This window comes from Scyliorhinus torazame, chromosome 20, assembly GCF_047496885.1.
Source record: "Scyliorhinus torazame isolate Kashiwa2021f chromosome 20, sScyTor2.1, whole genome shotgun sequence".
Lineage (NCBI taxonomy): Eukaryota > Metazoa > Chordata > Chondrichthyes > Carcharhiniformes > Scyliorhinidae > Scyliorhinus > Scyliorhinus torazame.
In genome coordinates this window covers 42,102,410-42,121,343 of record NC_092726.1, presented here as the reverse complement: position 1 = coordinate 42,121,343, position 18,934 = coordinate 42,102,410, and the positions used below count along the sequence as shown (strand labels likewise).

Genomic DNA, 18,934 nt, shown 5'->3' with positions numbered 1-18,934 from the left:
GTTATTTTTATATTCGGGGAATAATTGGACATTGGAATTGCCTAGTTGTGAGGATTTCTCAAAATGATAATCATGTAAACATTGAAAATTACACGGTGAAACCTTTATCTGTGAAAACGTTCCTGAATCTTTAATACAGCTCCTGGAGATGAAAACACTTCCATTCCTCTTGTTATCTGCATATCACTCGGAGTCCTATTGATCTGTGAGTTACTCGCCCTGGTGACAGTAATGCAGAGGAAGATGTCAATAAAAGGTGCGGCTCGAATCGGATTGTGAACCTCACACTGAATTTTGAATGTTGCTTTATCTTCTCTTCAATGTCTCTTTCCCCAAACTGTACCCAGTCGGTTGTAAGACAGAAAATAACATGCTATTGGTCAGTCATTTCGTTCAAGGTATTCGAGAAACAGTAACATCATAGAATCATAAAAACTGTACAGTACAGAGGGAGACCAGTCGCCCCATCGAATCTGCACCAACCCTCCTAATGCGCACCCGACGTAGGCCTGATCCAACCCTCTATTCCCGTACCCGCACCTAACCATAGGCACTAAGGGGAAATTTTGAATTGTCAATCCGACTAACCTCCACATCTTTGAATAGATTCAAAACATTACACTTAAAATAGGGACTTTTCATCAGCCGTCCAGGAGACTCGAAATTAGTTTCATTTTTGTAACAATAGATCAACACATGGAATGAAAACACTTTAAACTCTGAGCTCAGTATTTTCTTTAGCTGCTTATATATATTATTCCATTCAGTATTCGTTGTAAGCCTGCACAGTCTGTGCCGATGTCCACTGTCAACTTCTCTGAATGGAATCAGCCGCCGTTTTCAGAAGTGATGGAACATTTTCTATCTTTTACATTCTGCATCCCAGCACAACAAACACTCTGGTATCAGTGGATCTCTGCTGGTGGTGCAGTGAGTACTGGGCCCACAGCCGAGTCAGAAGCTCCGCTTCAGGTCCAAAGACTTCATATACCAAGGAATATCAAAACACCTTGAAAGTTCTTTCCATGGCCACAATGACACACAGGTAAAGTGGGGGAAAGTCCTGCTCCGTCAAGCTTGGTGTGGATTTGTGACCGTCTGGCGACAGGCTGGCGACATTTTCCCTACAGAATTTTGGCTATAGAATCTGATGAACCTTTGTCTTGTGAACCACTATGATTGGGGCTGAGAAACAAAACTGCTCCCCGTATCTTAACTCGCACCAAGTTATTTTGATTCATATCTGATGGACAGAACAATAGTGGCCCGGAAATCCCTCCGTTACTGATCCTTGAAATCGAGTAAGTGGAATTATTACTGGGCCAATCATCCAGAGACACAAAGTAATGCTCTGTGTTCCGTGGTACAAATACAGCCTCGGCAAAGAGGGAGATTTGAAATGAGTCAATCTGGAATTATATGTCTAACTATGATTGTAACAATATGCTAATCGTTCCGCTCTCCCGCCAACAGGTCCTCTCACTGGCGGCTGGGACTCACCATCTGGTTTCTACCAACCAATTTATGCAGAAATATATAATACTCCACCTGAGAAGGTTTCCATCCAGACCCGTGATTCAGGTTTGCATTCTGTATTCACTTCAAAACCAAGTTACAAGGGCAAATACCGGTTCAGGTTTAACAAGTTTAATTTTCAGTGCACTGGCTGCACAACACCATTCTCGTGCAACAAGGAGATCTGTATTTCTTCATCTTCAGATGACGAATGATTTTGATTCGATTCCCACTCTCCCGAATTGTTCCAGAATGTTTTTGGCGGCCAGTGCATAACATATAGAGCACCGTAGGAGTTTCCCACAAGGCTGCATCGCGGCTCCATTTGCCCCCAGCAACATTCAGCTTCAAATACGTATCGGCAAAGCGGCTGCTGGAATATGTAAATGAACATTTCAAAGCTTGCAGATGATACCACGTTGGGTGGGAGGGTGAACTGTGACGAGGATGCCGGAATCCAACAGCATGCTCTGGACAGGTACGGTGAGTGGGGAAATCAATGGCAGATGCAGTATAATTTGGATAAGTGTGAGATTAATCACTTTGGAAGCAAAAACAGGAAGGCAGATTACCACCTGAATTGTTGTAATTTGGGAGAGGGGAGTGTGCAGCGGGACCTGGGAGTCATTGCGCACCAGTCGCTGAAGGTAAGCATGCAGATGCACAGGCGGTAAAGGAGGTTAAGGGCTGGATGAGCTCAGTGGGCTCGACCGTTGGTTTCCAGTGCCGAACAAGGCTAGCAGCGTGGGTTCAATCCCCGTACCAGCTTACGCGAACAGGTGCCGTAATGTGGCAACGAGGGGCTTTTCGCAGTAACTTCATACTTATGACAATAAAAGATTAGTATTATATTATGGTATTTTGGCCTTCATTGCAAGAAATTTCGAGTACAGATGCCGGGATGTGTTGCTGCCATACCTCGAATATTGCGCACAGTTTTGGTCTCCCTTTCTGAGGAAGAATGTTCTTGCTCTCGAGGTAGTGCAACGAAGGTTTATCAGACTGATCCCAGGTATGGACTGATACCAAGAATGGTAGATCTGTCAAATGCGGAGAGATTCAGTACGTTAGGATTGTCCTCTCTGAAGTTCAGGAAAATGATCTCATCGAGACTTACAAAATTCTAACAGGTCTAGACAGGGTAGATGCAGGGAAGATGTTACCAATGATGAGTGTGTCCACAACCAGGAGTCAGTCTGAGGATTCAGGGTAAACTATTTCGGACAGAGATGAGGACACGTTTCTTCACCCAATGTGTGGTGAGCCTGTGGAATCCATTCTCACAGAATGTATTCACGAGGCGGCAAGATATAGCACTTGGGGAGAGTGGGACATAAATGGAAAAGATAGCAGAGGCAGTACTGCAGTTATTTACTAATCATGACTAAAGGTGTAATGTCAGGCTCCTAGCGGAAAGCTAGGGATATTACGAATAAATAATATTACTAAAGGATATTACTAATAAAGGATGAGAAGAATGTCTAGGAAAATAAACATCAATCCGCTGAACATTATCGAGAGGAAAATTCCGACTAAAGGAGGGAAGAAAATCAATACAAATAAAAGAATATTAGAACGGTCAGCGCATCTTTCAAATAGGACCTCTCAACACCGAATTAATTTAAAGGCGCCGGAGCAGATATGGTTTACACTGTAAATCTTGATGTCTAATATTAGGCTAGAAGTTAGCACCTAATACACTAATGAATGAGACCAGAGCACAGCTGTCAGCTAGGTGATAAGTAGGTGCAATGTGGCCTCTGAGTCAGACGTTTTCAGGTTCAGGCTCCACCCCATAACTTGGACAGATAAATGAAGTCTGGCACTGCGGTGCATTGCTGAGCGGGGAGCTGTGCATCTTCGGATGTCAGCTTTCATTGGAGCTATTGAAGAGAGGAACATCATGTCCTCTATTCTGAGTATAAAGTATCAATTGACCATGCTGAAGAAGTCTTGAGGGTTTGCCGTTTTGTCCTGACCAATAATGACCCCTGTCGCAAATTCACACAATCAGGTGACATGTTCTTTATGTTGAAATGCTGTGATGTCCGTGGTAATTCACAATTTGACTGCTGTGTTCCCATATTGTAACAGCGACTAATTTTAATTGTACATCTTTAGCTGCAAAGAGTTTAAAACCTGCTGATCATGAAAAACACGAAAAACAAGTGGTTATTTCATGAGTATGGAGTCACGTGGAAAGCAGAAGAATTAGTCCCAGTCGGTAGTGATCGAAGGACTAAATTCTGGGAATAAATGCATCCATATAGACGGAAGGAGGTTAGGAATGTGCTCTGCATGAATAGGCGCTAAGATGAATGTTGTTTGTAATTTGTTGGATCAACTTTGAGTTTGGAGTCAAAACTACATTTTTACGATGGTCTCAAATTGTGGTAGGCGGAGATGTACTGACTTGATAGAATAGATATACGATTGGAAAATTAATTTTTACATAAGTAACTAACATAAATGAAAACTTTGTGAGAAAAGGCACCATGTCATGTATTAAATTAAGAATAATTTAAATGACATACTTACTAAATGGGGTTAAGAACACAAAGGTAGAATAGTAATCTGATGTAAAGTAAAAACGTCAACTAAAACCAAATAAAACACAAATGTTCATTTCTAACTCCGGGAAAACAGACATTTCCGGACAAAGTCAGCAGGTGTGGCAGGATTCTGGGCGAGACCAACAAATCCAACACTTTGAGACCATGTGACTCTTCCTGCCAGACCATCTGACTGTGACATAATTTGATTTTCAGCATCCGCAGTATGTTGCTTTTATAAAAGTTTATTTTTAACCAGGTATAACTGGAAGGTAGAAGAATGAAGATCAAAGTCAATCGAACTTTGGTTGGATGGAATTGGAGTAGATTGTATGGATCTGAAGAGGATATTACGAAAGTGCAAGAACAGTTAAGGGGAGGGCTGATCACAATGTACAAGAGCGTGAACAGTATTGAGGGGTGCTGTTTATCCAGAATGGCTGAACAGAAAGGAAGCAAAATGATCGCATTTGGCGCATTCTGGCTCTTCCCTGAACCATTGCCGCGGGTTCCACGATCTAAATCCACTTCTGATGTATTTACCGTCAGTGATATTGAAACAGAGGGAATTATTGTGGGAGGGGAAGCGGTTCTGTATCAAACACCCAACGGCTGATGCAGACCTCACGGATTATGCCTTATATTATTTAATCCACTGGGATATCTGACACATTAACTATCCGAACGGACGGAACTGTTAGATGACAGAAGTGACATTTATTGTCCACCTGATGGACATAAATAACAAACCAGTCATTTTCTGGAACACAGGGTTTACTGCAGAAACTCAGTATTAGTAAAGAAGTGGAGATAGGAAACTGATGACAGTGAAGGCCGATAAATATCAGGACTTGATAATATACATTCCAGGCTACTTACCAACGTGGCGCTAGATCTTGTTGATGCATTGTGCGTCATCTTTTATGATGATTTGCACTTTGTAATTAATTATTGGAGGATAGCTCATGTAATCCCATTATTCAGAAGGAGAGGGTGACTGAAAATGGGAAATGATAGATCAGTACACCTAACGTCAGTAGTGGGGACAATTCTAGAGTCATTATGAAAAACCAAATAGCAGGCCACTTATAAAACAGTGATAAAATCGTGCAGAGTCATCATGGATTTACGAAAAGGAAAACATGCTTATGAGTACGACTGGAATTATTTGAGCATATAATCAGTAGAATATATAAGGTGGGACAGTGGGCCTGGTTTACCTAGACTTTCAGAAGGCTTTCTACAATGACCCTCACCCGATTATTAGCAAGTGACATTGAAACGCAAACGATTAGGAGGAGGATATTAAGATGAATGGAATTTTGTTTGGCAGAAAAGAAGCAGAAGAGTAGGGATTTTTAAAAAAAATCAGAATGGCAGTCATTGAGGTATTGCATGTTTCAGTGCTGGGACCCAAGCTGTTCACAATATACATTAATGATTTAAAGAATGCAATATGCCCAACACTTCAGATGACACACGCTGTGTGAGAGGGTGAGCTATAAGGAGGATGGATACAAAGATGTTTCAGTGTGATTTGGCCGAGCTGAGTGGGAAAATTCAGGGGATATGCAGTGTTATGTGGATAAATGTGAGGTTGGCGGCAAAAGTAAGAAGACAGAATATCATCTGATTGATTATAAATTGAGAGAGCGGTTTGTGCAACGAGACCCGGGTGTCTTCTCACACCAGTCGCTGAAGGTAATCCTGCAGGTACAGCAGGTGGAACAGAAGGCAACTGGTTTGCTGGCCATAAAAGTAGAAGAACAGGATGTCATGGTGCAATTATAAAGTGCCTTCGTGAGACCACACCAGGAATATTGTACAGTTTTGGTCACCTTATCTGAGGGGTGATTTGTTTTTGCCATAAAGGGAGTGCAACGAATATTTACCAGATGGATCCCTATAATGGTGGGTCCGACATATGAGGAAATAGTGAGTCCTTCACGATAATTTACGCTTGAGTTCAGAAGAATGCAGAGCGTTTGTGGCATCTATCTGAAACCTATAAAATGCAATCAGGATTACTTCCTTCACTTGGATATGATATTGTGTAATTTGCTACTACAAAAAGTAATTGAGCCCAAAACACATATGTTGATTTCCAGAACGAATTAGAAGGGCCGAATGACCCACTCCTGCTCCTACGTTCCATATTTCTATGTCTCTCTATGTTCCTCTGTATAGTTGTCCTGAAAAGTTTGTGCAGTTTCTTCGCCTGATCTCCCAAAGTTGAATGTTCTTCCAAAGTGGAGTCATGTATCAATTCCAGGACATTGTCACAATGATGGTGAAGTTATTGATACCTCGCCTCTGATTGGTTGAAATATTATGTGTCGTGATGACTTTATGATGACTCCACCACAAACAACTGATCCATTAACCAATCACTTTCTGTTTAGCAGATTCTGCAACGATTAACACTCTCAACCAGATTGAATATTACAGCAGTCACAGTTTGGGTGACACTGATCCTGGATCCGCATATCCTGAAGATGAATGCTCAAATATGCAGGGTATGTAGAAATTTACTTTCCACCATCTCGTTTCAGTTCTTCACTCTGTAATATCTGAAATACCAAAACAGATCAACTATTAAATGAGAGATTCAAGGATCTCAGGTATTGCACAATGATTTCAGTAACCGAAACATCGAAACTGCTTGAGTCTGAAACAACGTCTTATCATTTCTCCCAATAAAATAAATTAATTAAAAATAAACGTTTCCTTGTGATTCTACACAAGCCTATGGAGGCTGTGAAATGTTTGCAGGTTGGTGGGATGTACATTTTCTGGGAACAGTATGAATTTAAACTAAAATTGAAAATACTGCCGCACAAGCTGGCTCAATAATTCTCTCCACTCAAACTCAATGACATCATACCGTAATCGATCTACTTTCCTGCCCCGGTATTACTTGGGAGAGAATGATTAAAGTATATCATTCTAACTGTCCTTTGGACGTAAGTAACTTCAACTGCAAACACCTGTGCCTCTCAGCTCCTGTTTCTGCCGACTATGACGATGCTGAGACTGAAACCATTGACGCCCAGAGTGGACACATGCTGCAGGATCCTGGGTCTGATGATCGCATTACATTGGGAAAGTTCAGCGGTGATATCCACACTCTGGGTAAGATAATCCTTTGATTCTTCTGTTTCTTTGAGAATCGCTCGCTTCCGTCGATGATTTTCTCCAGCTCCGCTGAGATAGGCTCTAGGATGAACGATGAGCCCAATGGACGACCTGCAGATTTTGCTACATCTGGGGCAGCTTGATGGGCTGGGAAAACAGGTTGTTTAACAGGAGGATCATCAACTTTTCACAACTCAAGTTCGGCTTTGCGCATTTCCACGAAGTCTCTTGATGTGCTTCATGCCATTGGGGGTGACCCTTCTACATTATTGGGCTTTCAAATTCCAGGTCCTTCCATTGGTCATCGCGCATGTTTCAATTTGCTTGGATGTTTGATGACACCCCTGTACTTTTCCACGTCCCTCTTGCTGTCTTCTGTTGCGACTGCGTTCCCAATAGATTATCAGCTCTGGTTATTCCCTCAGTCACCAACCTTCTTGTGAGGAATTGACTCTCTCTGGATTGAAGTTATTCTAATCGATCATGGAACAAAGTGGGATTTGCAATTGTTCATGTCGCAAATGCAAATAATTTAAAGAAAACATCTAACTTTCAGCCCAATGTTTAACTGAAGTATGCTCATCCCCACAGTGTACAACAGTCATATCCTCATTGACCCAGCGTTATCGGTTCCTTCCACACCTTCTCACAATACCAATGTTATCTGTGTCACAGGCCGGGGGGTTCTACCATCATTGGGCAGTGACCGTTTACATCTAAAGTTTACAAATCTGCATTGCACTGTTAAACGGTGATGGTTAGTTCCATTTCCCTCTGTATGTGGCGCGCTGCTGGGGCGTTCCGTGTCCCGTATAATTTTGGGTCTCCTGGACTATTCCCACGGTTCACTGAGTGAGAGTTTATGAGAGAAAAAACGGAGAATGTTTTTGATAGAATTTTAAAAGGCCAGTTGCACTTGAAATGTTACGAAAGAGAAAACATGTAGATGTGATTTCTTTCGATGATCTCTTCTTTCTTTTCACCCATCTCAGATAATAGTCAACTCCACATCCCTGAGGTGACGTCCACAGATATATGATTCTACATTAAATCTGATGGAAGACATCAGAACTTTTCCAAAATGTCATCGCTTTGATTATGCTTTGCTGCCCGATATCAATATTGTATTTGACTGAATGAGAGATTACTTCCTGTTGTGTTTCTTAGAATCACATTTCTCTCCTTATTTTGTGTGAAAGAATCTGCATTCTGTCTCTTTAGAAATGAAAAACAAAATAGAATGTATATCCAGTATTGCACTGCCCATGTTAAAGCTGTGTTAAATCGCAGTGCATTGTGGAACCGAACCGGCATTATAATTAAATAACTGATGCTGTTTCATGTCAGGTGTATTGGAAGACCATTTGGTAAAATCCCTCACTCTTGCACCATTACATTAAGATTAGGAGTGATAAATGCATTATTTCTCTGTTTTATCTCCAGTTATTGATGATGTGGAGATGCCGGCGTTGGACTGGGGTGAGCACAGTAAGACGTCTTACAACACCAGATAAAAGTCCAACAGATTTGTTTCGAATTACTAGCTTTCGGACCTCAGCTCCTTTCTCAGGTGAAGGAGCTGCACTCCGAAAGCTAGTAATTCGAAACAAATCTCTTGGACTTTAACCTGGTGTTGTTAGACATCTTACTGCCCAGTTATTGAGCCCGTACATCATGTATTCGAGGAACAGCGATCACTGCATTCTCCCAGCAGCAAAGTCCCACACATTCATTCCAGCACTGCCCCTGACAATCGGGTCCTGAAGGCTGTAATCAGAATTTAACGTAGTTTTCTCACTTCAATTCCCCAATTTGTATATTCATTTCCATTAGTGTTGCCCCACTCAAGAGATCATCGGCAGTATCACCCAGTATCACCCAGTGCTGGAGAGAATTCTTCGAGACAGGATCTGCTCACATTTGATTATCATAGAATTTACAGTGCAGAAGGAGGCCATGCGAATCATCGAGTCTGCACCGGCTCTTGGAAAGAGCACCCTACCCAAGGTCAACACCTCCACCCTATCCCCATAACCCAGTAACCCCACCCAACACTAAGGGCAATTTTGGACACTAAGGGCAATTTATCATGGCCAATCCACCTAACCTGCACATCTTTGGACTGTGGGAGCAAACCAGAGCACCCGGAGGAAACCCGCGCACACACGGGGAGGATGTGCAGACTCCGCACAGACAGTGACCCAAGCCGGAATCGAACCTGGGACCCTGGAACTGTGAAGCAATTGTGCTATCCACAATGCCACCGTGCTGCCCATTTGGAAGCAAATGGACGTGTTAGTGAGAGGCAGCATGGTTTTGTGAAGGAGAGGTCGTGTCTCACTAAATTGATAGAGTTTTTCAAGGAGGTCACAAAGATGATTGGTGAAGGTAGGGCAGTGGATGTTGTCTATATGGACTTCAGTAAGGCCTTTGACAAGGTCCCTCATGGCAGACTAGTACAAAAGGTGAAGTCACACGGGTGAGCTGGCAAGGTGGATATAGAACTGGCTAGGTCATAGAAGGCAGAGAATAGCAATGGAAGGATGCTTTTCTAATTGCAGGGCTGTGACTAGTGGTGTTCCGCAGGGATCAGTGCTGGGACCTTTGCTGTTTGTAGTATATAAAAATGATTTGGAAGAAAATGTAACTGGTCAGATTAGTACGTTTGCAGACGACACAAAGGTTTGTGGAATTGCGGATAGCGATGAGGACTGTCAGAGGATACAGCAGGATTTAGATTGTTTGGAGATTGGGCGGAGAGATGGCAGATGGAGTTTAATCCGGACAAATGTGAGGTCAGGCATTTTGGAAGGTCTAATGCAGGTAGTGAATATACAGTGATAGGTAGAACCCTCAAGAGTATTGAAAGTCAGAGAGATCTAGGTGTACAGGTACACAGGTCACTGAAAGGGGCAACACAGGCGAAGAAGGTAGTCAAGAAGGCATACGGCATGCTTGCCTTCATTGGCCGAGGCATTGAGTAAAAGAATTGGCAAGTCATGTTGCAGCTGTATAGAACCTTAGTTAGGCCACACTTGGAGTATAGTGTCCAATTCTGGTCGCCACACTACCAGAAGGGTGTGGAGGCTTTAGAGGGGGTGCAGAAGAGATTTACCAGAATGTTGCCTGCTATGGAGGGCATTAGCTATGAGGAGGGTCAAAGACATAGTGGCTAGTCAGAGGCTTTTTCCCAGGGTAGAGGGGTCAATTACTAGGGGGCATAGGTTTAAGGTGCGAGGGGCAAGGTACAGAGTAGATGTACGAGGCATGTTTTTTACGCAGAGGGTAGTGGGTGCCTGGAACTCGCTGCCGGAGGAGGTGATATTTAAGGGGCATCTTGACAAATACGTGAATAGAATGGGAATATATGGATACGGACCCAGGAAGTGTAGAAGATTGTAGTTTAGCCGGGCAGGATGGTCGGCACGGGATTGGGTGGCCAAAGGGTCTGTTCCTGTGCTGTACGTGTCTTTATTCTTTTTCCTTATAAACAGTGCCCTAAAGTAAACGAAAGGCATTTGAACAGGGCCCGCCAGTAAATCATTACATTTAAACCGTGTCCTCCAGCAAACAAAATGTATTTAAACAGTACCCGACATAAATCAAGTGCATTTAAACAGTGCACCTACAGTAAATCAAATGCATTTCAACTGTGCCCCACAGTAAATCAAATGTATTTCAACGGTGCCCGACACGAAAGCAAATGCATTTAAACAGTGCCCTACAGTAAATAAAATGCAGTTAAAGTGCCCTACTGAAAATCAAATGCTTTTAAACAGTGTCCAACAGTAAACTAAAGACAGTTAAACAGTGCCTGTCACTAAATCTAATGCATTTAAACAGTACCCTACAGTAAATAAAATGCTGTTAAAGTACCCTACAGAAAATCAAATGCATTTAAACAGCGTCCAACAGTAAACTAAAGACAGTTAAACAGTGCCCGTCACTAAATCTAATGCATTTAAACAGTGCCCTACAGTAAATCAAATGCATTTAAACAGTGTCCAACAGTAAACTAAAGGCAGTTAAACAGTGCCCGTCACTTAATCTAATGTATTTAAACAGTGTCCTATAGGAAATCAAGTGCATTTAAACAGTGCCCAAATGGAAACCAAATGAATTTGAACAATGCGCTACATTAAAGAAAATGCTTTTAAACAGTGCTCGACAGTAAATCAAAGGCATTTAAACAGTGCGCTACAGAAAATCAAATGCTTTAAAATAGTGCGCTACAGTGAACCAAATGCCTTTAAACAGTGCCTGACAGTAAACAAATAGCATTAACAGCGCATTACAGGAATTCAAATGTACTTAAAGAGGGTCCTGGAGTAAATTAAATGCATTTAAACAGTGCTCGACTCTAAATCAAATGTCTTGAAACAGTTCTCTACTGTAAATCAAATTTATTTAAACAGTGCCCTCCAGTAAATCAAACGTATTTAAACAGTGTCCTACATAAATCAGATGCGTTTAAACAGTGCCCTACAGTAAATCAAATGTATTCAAACAGAGACCGACAGTAAATCAAACGCATTTAAACAGTGTCCTACAGTAAATCAAACGCATTTAAACAGTGCCCTGCAGTAAATCAAATGTATTCAAACAGAGCCCTACTGTAAATCAAACGCATTTAAACAGTGTCCTACAGTAAATCAAATGCATTGAAGCAGTGCCCTACAGTAAATCAAATGTATACAAACAGAGCCCGACAGTAAATCAAATGTATTCAAACAGTGTCCTACAGTAAATCAAATGTATGCAAACAGTGCCCTACAGTAAATCAAATGCATTTAAACAGTGCCCTACGGTAAATCAAATGCTTTTAAATAGTGCCCGACAAAAACCAAATGCCTTTGAAGTGCATTACAGTAAATCAGACAAATTTAAACGGTGAAATGAAATGAAAATCGCTTATTGTCATACGTAGGCTTCAAAGGAAGTTACTGTGAAATGCCCCTCGTCGCCACATTCCGATGCCTGTTCGGGGAGTCGGTACGGGAAATACGGGGAACAGTGCCCTGAAGTAAACCAAATGCATTTCAACAGTGCACAACAAAAAATGTAATGTATTCAAACAGAGACCGACAGTAAATCAAACGCATTTAAACAGTGTCCTACAGTAAATCAAATGCATTTATACAGTGCACCACAGTAAATCAAATGTATTAAAAAAGTGCCCGACACTAAAGCAAATGCATTCAAACTGTGCTCTGAAGAAAATCAAATGCATTTAATCAGGGCCCTACAGCAAGCCAAACGTATTTAACCAGTGCCCTAATGTAAAATCACTTGGATTTAAACAGTGCCCTGAAGTAAATCAAATGCATTTAAAAAGTGCCCGACAGTAAATCATATACATTTAAACAGTGCCCGACAGTTAACTGAGGCAGTTAAACAGTGCCCGTCACTAAATCTAATGTATTTAAACAGTGTCCTACAGGAAATGAAGTGCATTTAAACAGTGCCCAATTGGAAACCAAATGCCTTTAAACAGTGCCTGACAGTAAACAAATAGCATTAACAGCGCATTACAGGAATTCAAATGTACTTAAAGAGGGGCCTAGAGTAAATTAAATGCATTTAAACAGTGCTCGACTCTAAATCAAATGTCTTGAAACAGTGCTCTACTGTAAATCAGATTTACTTAAACAGTGTCCTGCAGCAAATCAGATGCATTTAAACAGTGCCCTACCGTAACCCAAATGCATTTAAACAGTGCCCTACGTTAAGTCAAATGCATTTAAACAGAACCCTACAGTAAATAAAAAGCATTTAAACAGTGTCCTGCAGTAACTCAAATGCATTTAAACAGTGTCCTACAGTAACTCAAATGCATTCAAACAGTGCCCTACCGTAACCCAAATGCGTTTGAACAGTGATCTACGTACCCTCCAGTAAATAAAATGTATTTAAACAGTGTCCGACAGTAAATCAAAGATAGTTAAACAGGGCCCTGCAGAAAATCAAATGCATTTAAACAGTGCCCCCGAGTAAATCCAATGTATTTAAACAGTGTCCTACAGTAAGTCAAACACATTTAAACGGTGCCCTGCAGTAAATCAAATGCATTTAAACAGTGCCCTATAGTAAATCAAATGCTTTTAAACAGTGCCCAACAGTAAATCAAATGCATTTAAACAGTGCCCTGCAGTAAATCAAATGCATTTAAACAGTGCCCTACAGTAAATCAAATGCTTTTAAACAGTGCCCTACAGAAAATCAAACGCATTTAAACAGTGTCCTACAGTAAATCAAACACATTTAAACAGTGCCCTGCAGTAAATCAAATGCTTTTAAACAGTGCCCTACAGTAAACCAAACGCATTTAAACAGTGCCCTACAGTAAATCAAATGCATTTAAACAGTGCCCTGCAGTAAATCAAATGCATTTAAACAGTGCCCTACAGTAAATCAAATGCTTTTAAACAGTGCCCCACAGAAAATCAAACGCATTTAAACAGTGTCCTACAGTAAATCAAACACATTTAAACAGTGCCCTACAGTAAATCAAATGCTTTTACACAGTGCCCTACAGTAAACCAAACGCATTTAAACAGTGCCCTACAGTAAATCAAATGCATTTAAACAGTGTCCTACAGTAAATCAAACGCATTTAAACAGTGCCCTGCAGAAAATCAAATGCATTTAAACAGTGCCCTACAGTAAATCAAATGCTTTTAAACAGTGGCCTACAGTAAATCAAACGCATTTAAACAGTGCCCTGCAGTAAATCAAATGCTTTTAAACAGTGTCCTACAGTAAATCAAACGCATTTAAACAGTGCCCTCCGGTAAATCAAATGCATTTAAACAGTGCCCGACAGTAAATCAAATGTATTTAAACAGTGCCCTGCAGTAAATCAAATGCATTTAAACAGATTCCTGCAGTAAATCAAATGCATTTAAACAGTGCCCTGCAGTAAATCAAACGCGTTTAAACAGTGTCCTGCAGTAAATCAAACGCATTTAAACAGTGCCCTGCAGTAAATCAAATGCTTTTAAACAGTGTCCTACAGTAAATCAATCGCATTTAAACAGTGCCCTGCAGTAAATCAAATGCATTTAAACAGTGCCCTACAGTAAATCAAATGCTTTTAAACAGTGTCCTACAGTAAATCAAACGCATTTAAACAGTGCCCTCCGGTAAATCAAATGCATTTAAAAAGTGCCCGACAGTAAATCAAATGTATTTAAACAGTGTCCTACAGTAAATCAAACGCATTTAAACAGTGCCCTGCAGGAAATCAAATGCATTTCAACAGTGCACAACAAAAAATGTAATGTATTTAAACAGTGCCCGACAGAAAATCCAATGTATTTAAACAGTGCCCTACAGTAAATGAAATGCATTTAAACAGTGCCCTACAGTAAACCAAATGCATTTAAACAGCGCGCCAGAGTAAATAAAATGCATGAAAACAGCGGCCTACAATAAACCAAATACGTTTATCCAGTGCACTACAGTAAATCAAATGCATTTATACAGTGCACCACAGTAAATCAAATGTATTTAAAAAGTGCCCGACACTAAAGCAAATGCATTTAAACTGTGCTCTGAAGAAAATCAAATGAATTTAATCAGTGCCCTACAGCAAACCAAACGTATTTAACCAGTGCCCTGATGCAAAATCACTTGGAATTAAACAGTGCCCTGCAGAAAATCAAATGCATTTAAACAGTGCCCTGCAGTAAATCAAATGCTTTTAAACTGTGTCCTACAGTAAATCAATCGCATTTAAACAGTGCCCTGCAGTAAATCAAATGCATTTAAACAGTGCCCTACCGTAAATCAAATGCTTTTAAACAGTGTCCTACAGTAAATCAAACGCATTTAAACAGTGCCCTGCAGGAAATCAAATGCTTTTAAACAGTGTCCCACAGTAAATCAAACGCATTTAAACAATGCCCTACAGTAAATCAAACGCATTTAAACAGTGCCCGACAGTAAATCAAATGTATTTAAACAGTGCCCTGCAGTAAATCAAATGCATTTAAACAGTGTCCTGCAGAAAATCAAATGAATTTAATCAGTGCCCTACAGCAAACCAAACGTATTTAACCAGTGCCCTGATGCAAAATCACTTGGAATTAAACAGTGCCCTGCAGAAAATCAAATGCATTTAAACAGTGCCCTGCAGTAAATCAAATGCTTTTAAACAGTGTCCTACAGTAAATCAATCGCATTTAAACAGTGCCCTGCAGTAAATCAAATGCATTTAAACAGTGCCCTACCGTAAATCAAATGCTTTTAAACAGTGTCCTACAGTAAATCAAACGCATTTAAACAGTGCCCTGCAGGAAATCAAATGCTTTTAAACAGTGTCCCACAGTAAATCAAACGCATTTAAACAATGCCCTACAGTAAATCAAACGCATTTAAACAGTGCCCTCCGGTAAATCAAATGCATTTAAACAGTGCCCGACAGTAAATCAAATGTATTTAAACAGTGCCCTGCAGTAAATCAAATGCATTTAAACAGTGTCCTGCAGTAAATCAAATGCATTTAAACAGTGCCCTGCAGTAAATCAAACGCATTTAAACAGTGCCCTGCAGTAAATCAAATGCATTTAAACAGTGCCCTACAGTAAATCAAATGCATTTAAACAGTGCCCGACAGTAAATCAAATGTATTTAAACAGTGCCCTGCAGTAAATCAAACACATTTCAACAGTGCCCTACAGTAAATCAAATGCATTTAAACAGTGCCCTACGGTAAATAAAATGCGTTTAAATAGTGCCCGACAAAAACCAAATGCCTTTGAAGTGCATTACAGTAAATCAGACAAATTTAAACAGTGAAATGAAATGAAAATCGCTTATTGTCATACGTAGGCTTCAAAGGAAGTTACTGTGAAATGCCCCTCGTCGCCACATTCCGATGCCTGTTCGGGGAGTCGGTACGGGAAATACGGGAAACAGTGCCCTGAAGTAAACCAAATGCATTTCAACAGTGCACAGCAAAAAATGTAATGTATTTAAACAGTGCCCGACAGAAAATCCAATGTATTTAAACAGTGCCCTACAGTAAATCAAATGCATTTAAACAGTGCCCTACAGTAAACCAAATGCATTAAACCGCGCGCCAGAGTAAATAAAATGCATGAAAACAGCGGCCTACAATAAACCAAATACGTTTATCCAGTGCACTACAGTAAATCAAATGCATTTATACAGTGCACCACAGTAAATAAAATGTATTTAAAAAGTGCCCGACACTAAAGCAAATGCATTTAAACTGTGCTCTGAAGAAAATCAAATGCATTTAATCAGTGCCCTACAGCAAACCAAACGTATTTAACCAGTGCGCTGATGCAAAATCACTTGGAATTAAACAGTGCCCTGCAGTAAATCAAATGCATTTAAACAGTGCCCTACAGTAAATCAAATGCATTTAAACAGTGCCCTACAGTAAATCAAATACATTTAAACAGTGCCCGACAGTTAAATGAAGGTAATTAAACAGTGCCCGACATTAAATCAAATGTATTTAAACAGTGTACTACAGTAAATCAAAGGCACTTAAACAGTACTTTACAGTAAACCAAAGGCATTTAATCAGTGCCCTACTGTACATCAATCGCATTTAAACAGTGTCCTACAATAAACCAAATGCACTTAAATAGTGCCTACAGTACATCAATCTTATTTGTTCTGGGCCAGGGTTTAGAGATTCCCAAAGTGTATCATGAAGTTCACCTCACGCCCCTGACCCAGAACTTTTAATAGACTGTGGTATGGGGAGCACACGGCCCACTCTACAGGAGTGGTACAGCAGAAATGGAAAATATATTTTAAATAACAAATCGATGTTTATTCTATGAATTTAAGTTAACCTTTTTAAAACATACAGTGAACTTCTTAGCAACCATTAATTCAACTACAACCCCCAAAGAATACAACACTAAGTAATGCTTACGCTGTCCTTTTAACATCCAGAAGACTTACAAAAAACAGAACCTTTAACAGAAGCACATCTGGTTAACGTCACTCCTGAAAACGTTTATAATTCTGACTTCACCAAATGATCAAGAGATAGACGCTTCATGGCAGAGAGATCAAGAGTACACCTGCTTTGTCTGGCTTCTGCTCCAACACTGAAACTAAAACACACCCTGCAGCAAACAGCCTAAAACGAAAGTAAAAAGCTGCCAGACAGCCCAGCTCCACCCATACTCTGACATCACTGATAAACACCCGTTTCTTAAAGGTTCATTTCTTAAACACCCATTTCTTAAAGGTACTCTCACATGACACCTCCGCCCAAGAAAAAATATAAACCATCAACTTCAAGATGGTTTCATTTTTCACCTTGTCACTATCCTTTAAGAAATGCACGAAGTAAACACACTTTTGCGTTTCTAAAAACAACACACGCAAACAGGGATAATAATATAGTCCATTTGTGTTCTTCTTCCTTCAACTGAAGCCCTTCTCGATTGACAGTCACTTTCAACATGAAATTTTACTTAAATGTTTAATGAAATTCACTCATGCCAAGAAATCGCATTATTTCCCTACGTTTGAGGGTATCGGAAACTTCGCAATGAAAGTGACTTGGGTTTTTCCAAATTCACTTTTGGCTAGGTTTATCACCAAACCAGCCTCCTGAAGTCGATCGAATAATTCCATCAGACGTTTCAACTGTTCTTTCCATGTCTGGCTGAAAACTATCAGATCGTCGATGTATACCACACGATTGGGTAATCCTGAAACAACTTTGTTAGTTAACCATTTAAACGTGGTTCGGCGTTTTTCATGCCAAATGGCATAACTTTGAATTGTTATATACCATCTGGAGTCACAAAAGCTGAAATCTCCTTCGCCCTTTCGGATAAAGGTACCTGCCAGCAACCCTTAAGTAAATCCAGTTTGGAAATAAAAGCTGATTGTCCCACTTTCTCAATGCAATTCTTCAAACGTGGGATAGGGTAAGAGCCCGTTCTTGTAACTGCATTAACCTTTCTATTGTCTACACACAACTGTTGGGTACCGTCTGGTATTGGTATCATCACTATGGGCGAGCTCCATTGGCTGCAATCCACTTCAATTATGCCATTTTAAAGCATAATCACCATCTCTTTGTTAACCTGTGCCAATTTTAAAGGATTAAGTCTACATGGATGTCGTTTGATTGGAACAGCATTTCCCACATCTACATCATGTATAGCCATTTTAGTACTTCCCAATTTATGTCCACAAACTTGCCCATGTGATAACTTTCAGGTCAGTCCGTTTTTCCTCTGGAAGGTAACTCTACAATTTATCCCAATTTTTAAGAACATCCCCGTTTTCCAATTTAATTTGAGGTGTGTCAAATTCACAGTCATCTGGATTTGGTTGGTCATTTTGAGTTAGAATCATTAAAACCTTTTTCTCTCCTTCCCTTTCCAAGCACCTTTTAAGCATATTCACATGACACACTCGGTGAGTCTTCCTTTTATCTGGTGTTGTTACCACGTAATTCATTTCACTTAATTTCCTTTCAATCTGATATGGTCCACAAAGCCTAGCTTTTAAAAGTTCACCTCCCACTTGGAACAATACTAAAGCTTGATCTCCACAGGCGAAACAACAAACTTTGGATTTCTTGTCCGCTTCCCGTTTCATCGCATTTTGTGCAACTTTTAAATGTTGTCCAGCCAATTGACCTGCTCTATTTAATAGTTCCCTAAAATTTGCCACGTAATCCAATAATGTAATTTCTGATTACTCACGCACCAATTTTTCCTTAC

At 40.3% G+C, this 18,934-nt stretch overlaps 1 long non-coding RNA gene across 1 annotated transcript; it reads left to right on the top strand.

Annotated features, from left to right (window-relative positions):
- The first annotated feature begins 6,475 nt into the window (after positions 1–6,475).
- LOC140397051 (uncharacterized) lies at positions 6,476–8,504 on the top strand. The gene is made up of 3 exons (XR_011936682.1): positions 6,476–6,583; positions 7,068–7,199; positions 8,195–8,504. It is a non-coding gene; the product is annotated as an uncharacterized lncRNA (long non-coding RNA).
- Positions 8,505–18,934: the final 10,430 nt, after the last annotated feature.